The sequence below is a fragment of the Lutra lutra genome, chromosome 16 (assembly GCF_902655055.1).
Source record: "Lutra lutra chromosome 16, mLutLut1.2, whole genome shotgun sequence".
NCBI lineage: Eukaryota > Metazoa > Chordata > Mammalia > Carnivora > Mustelidae > Lutra > Lutra lutra.
The window spans coordinates 44,405,181-44,409,555 of record NC_062293.1 but is presented as its reverse complement, the minus strand read 5'-3'; the positions used below and the strand labels follow the sequence as shown (position 1 = coordinate 44,409,555).

General features: G+C 45.8%; 1 pseudogene; it reads right to left on the bottom strand.

Annotated features, from left to right (window-relative positions):
* Window positions 1–3,476: 3,476 nt before the first annotated feature.
* On the bottom strand, window positions 3,477–3,575 carry LOC125088232 (uncharacterized; annotated as a pseudogene).
* Window positions 3,576–4,375: the final 800 nt, after the last annotated feature.

Sequence of the window (4,375 nt, the reverse complement as noted above, 5' to 3'; positions counted from 1 at the left end):
GGAGCTGTTCTTGTGTTGGTTAAATAGGCAGGAGGTAAACATGTGCTGAGGAGACCAACTTTGGCTCCCTGTGCACCCGGTTTCATTATAATGACGACAGCATAGAAGGTGGGGGGGGGCAAGGAGAAACCCCTTATCAGCGCTCCCCCGCCACTGGTGTGCACAGGCTCCCCTGTGCTCCCTCTGGGTGACTTCTCGGGAGTGTGCAGTGGTCTCTTCCCTCCTTAACTTCATTCTGATTACAAAATTAATACCACCTCATTGCGACAGACTTGGAAAATGCAAAAAGTGAAATGAACAAGACAGAAATGTCCTGAAATTGCATACTTGAGTCACTCTCTCCCACGTTCGGCAGGCGTATCATCAGCAGGCACGCACCATTCTCAGAGCTCATCTTACTGATTTGTTTTGCTTGTTGACTGTTGATTTCTCCCTCACCACAATCTTAAATCTTTTTTTTAATTTAAATTTTAATTTTTTAAAAAGATTTATTTTATTTTATTCTATTTTTATTTATTTATTTATTTATTTATTTATTTTTACAGAGAGAGAGAGAGAGACAGCAAGAGAGGGCACACAAGCAGGGGGAGTGGGAGAGGGAGAAGCAGGCTTCCTGCTGAGCAAGGAGCCCAATGTGGGTCTTGATCCCAGGACCCTAGGATCATGACCTGAGCTGAAGGCAGATGCTTAACTACTGAGCCACCCAGGCACCCCAAGATTTATTTTATTTTTAAAAAGATTTTATTTATTTATTTGACAGGGAGAGAAACAGCAAGAGAGGGAACACAAGCAGGGGGAGTGGGAGAGGGAGAAATAGGCTCCCTGCTGAGCAGGGAGCTGGGTTCGGGGCTCGATCCCAGGACTCTGAGATTATGACCTGAGCTGAGGGCAGATGCCCAACTGACTGAGCCACCCAGGCACCTCTCTTCTTCTTCTTCCCCCCTTCCTCTCCCCTTCCTCCACCTCCTCCTCTCCCTCCTTTTCCTCCCCTTCTTTTTTTTTCCCTCCTCCCTCTGCCCCTCCCCTTCCTTCTTCTTTTTTTAAGCATTTGCTGCTTAAAACCATCATTTATTTGGTTTGGCTGTGTGTACGAAGTGTATACAAGTTGAGTTGCACCAAAGCCCAAAAGTCTGTCTTCAGTCTGTCTTGTACCCAGTGAATGCCCAGGGCTCAGGAAAAGGCTGGGCTGGAGGTGCTTTACTGTACTCTGACGAGTGAATGAATGTAGGCCAGTGTGTAGGTTTTCACTCGGCGGTGATCACCCATAGGAGACGGTGGTAGGCAGGAGAGGGTAATAGTTTAGCAATTGTCTGATACTCACCACTTCAAATGAAACCTGTCAATTGCACTTGCTAATTAAAAATAAAATTTTGGGGCACCTGGGTGGCTCAGTGGGTTAAGCCTCTGCCTCCGGCTCAGGTCATGATCTCAGGGTCCTGGGATGGAGCCCTGCATCTGGCTCTCTGCTCAGCAGGGATCCTGCTTCCTCCTCTCTCTCTGCCTGCCTCTCTGTGTACTTGTGATCTCTCTCTGTCAAATAAATAAATAAAATCTTAAAAAAAAAATAAAAAAAATAAAATTTCCCCCCTCTCTGGGTCTTCACTCTTTCCAAACCAAAAAGTATCTCAGTGCAGCTTTAGAGACACCTGTTGCACTTGCTGTCTCCCACCAGCAACTGTTTCCAAGTGGGATCTAACACCACAGCTCCTGACCGTCTGTAGTTTAAAATCCAGCATAGGTCTCTCTGTTCCCCAAATCCGGGCTCTTTCCCAGCTGCCTCCACTGAGGCCGTCAGTCTTCTTTCTGGTCACTTACAGCCATCAGCACTTCCGAAACCAGAATATGAGATCTTGTATGGATTTTTTTTTAAAGATTTTATTTGTCACAGAGAGAGAAAGAGAGAGCGCGCACACGCACAAGCAGGCAGAGAGGCAGGCAGAGGCGGAGAGAGAAGCAGTCTCCCTGCCAAGCAAGGAGCCCAATGCCGACGGATCCCAGGACTCTGGGATCAGGACCTGAGTGGAAGGCAGCGGCTTAACCAACTGAGCCACGCAGGTGCCCCAGAGATCTTGTATGGATTTAACTTCACAGGCCAAACCATTATTTTAATGAGAGGCCTTAGAGTTTTCAACTCTTGGATTGCTGCTCATGTTTCCGGGGTTTCTGGGGAGTCTGTTCCTGAATGTTTCCTCCAGCCCCTGGGGCAGCTCTCATTGGCTCACCCACAACAAGTGCAAAGTCCTGCCTGCCCAAGGAGCCTCCTTGAGACATGCATGCCCCAGCAGCTGCAGTCCCAAGAGCCCTCTGCCCCAGGATGCTTCCCTTGCTCAGGGGGATCTCCCCAGGGCAGATCAGGGGTTCGAGGAGGTGGGGGGGGTATGGTTGGGGGAAGCTGAACCCTGGAGGCTCATTCTCAGGGGGATAGTTGGTCCTGCTGGGAAGGAAAACCACCTCCCTTGAGCCTTCTCCTTCTTCAGAGAAGGAATTCAGCAGAAATTAAGAAAACCCTCCATCTGGGAACATGAGCCTGTGTTTGGAGAGAACAGACCTGAAGAAGTCACCTTCTTTACAGATGGTTAGTAGAGCACACAGAGGAGTTAAATAGCAAACTGCAGATTTTCATTTTCACTAAAAACGTTAGTCTCCTGGGGATGCCTGGGTGGCTCAGTTGGTTAAATGTCTGCCTTCAGCTCAGGTCATGGTCCCAGGGTCTTGGGATCGAGTCCTGCCTTGGGCTTCTTGCTCAGCAGGGAACCTGCTTTTCCCTCTGCCTGCCACTCCCCCTGCTTGTGCTCGCTCTCTCTCTTCAAAGATTTTACCTTTAAAAAAAAAGGAGGGGGGGTGCCTGGGTGGCTCAGTGTGTTAAGCTTCTGCCTTCGGCTCAGGTCATGATCTCAGGGTCCTGGGATCGAGCCCCACACCGGGTTCTCTGCTCAGTGGGGAGCCTGCTTCCCCCTCTCTCTCTGCCTGCCTCTCTGTCTACTTGTGATCTCTCTCTCTCTGTCTGTCAAATAAATAAATAAAATCTTTAAAAAAATATTTAAAAACAAAAACAAAAACAAAATAAACTTCAGTCTCCTTCTTAATGCCAGCTACCCGGGGACAAATCATAAGATCCTCAGTCCCACTCCCAGAAGCTCTAGTTTCACACTCAACTAACATTTACTGAACATCTACTATGGACCACTTAACTTTCACATAAACTCATTTGAGTATATGTCATAGGGGTGTCAAACTCTTTTAAAGGGGATTTAGTTTTCCCATTTTACAGATGAGAACCCAAAGGTTTATAAATGCCCAAGTTACTGTAATTACACACAGCCAGCCAGGAGCACTGCAGAATGAAAAGACATCTTTGGCTTCAACCCTGACAGCAGAGAATCTCTTCTCAGTTTTAAACCCACAGTGTTCAGTCTTCATTTTTAATTGCGGTAAAATACATGTAACATAAAACTTACCATCTTACTCATTTGAAAAAAAAAACGGAATGCTTCACGAATTTACATGTCATCCTTGCGCTGGGGACAAGCCCATCTTCCCTTATTCCAATTTTAGCAAGCATCCCTCTTACTCATCTTTACGTGTACGGTTCACTAAGTCATGTTAAATACATTCACATCTTTGCAGCAACCATCCCCATCCGTCTCCAGAACTCCTTTCATCTTGCAAAATGCAAACCCTGTACCTGTTAAAACCTAACTCCATGTTGCCCCCTCCTCCTCCCCGAGTCCTCTGGCAACCACATATTTTCTATTGTTTTCTGTCTCTGAGAATTTGACTGCTCTATGTGCCTCATATAATATGTGGAATCATACAGTGTTTGTCCTTTTGTCACTGGTTTCTCTCAGCCTAATGTTCTCAAGGTTCATCCATGTTGTCACAGGTGTTAGGATTTCCTTCCTTTTTAGGGCTGAACAGTATTCCACGGGACACACATACTGCATTTTGTTGATCCGTTCATCCATCAATAGATACTTTGATTTCGTCCACCCTTTGCTTATTGTGAATAATGCTATGAATATCAGTGTCCACGTAACTCTTAGAGACCCCTGATTTCAATTCTTTGGGGACATATACCCACAAATGGAGTTGTGGATCATATGCAAATTCAGAGTGACAATGCCAAGTGTTGACGAAGATGTGGAAACTGGACTATTCATACATTGTTGGTGGGAATGGAAACTGGTAGAATCATTTTGGAAAACTGTGACAGTATATCCTAAAGGTAAGTATTCTAAATATATGTATAAATCTATAATCTAATAGCCCTACTCCTATGTATACCTAACCAACCGAAAAGTGTATGTATGTGTCCCAAAACCCATGTTCAAGAACGTTCAGAGCAGCCCATTTTGTAATAGATCCAAACTGACAA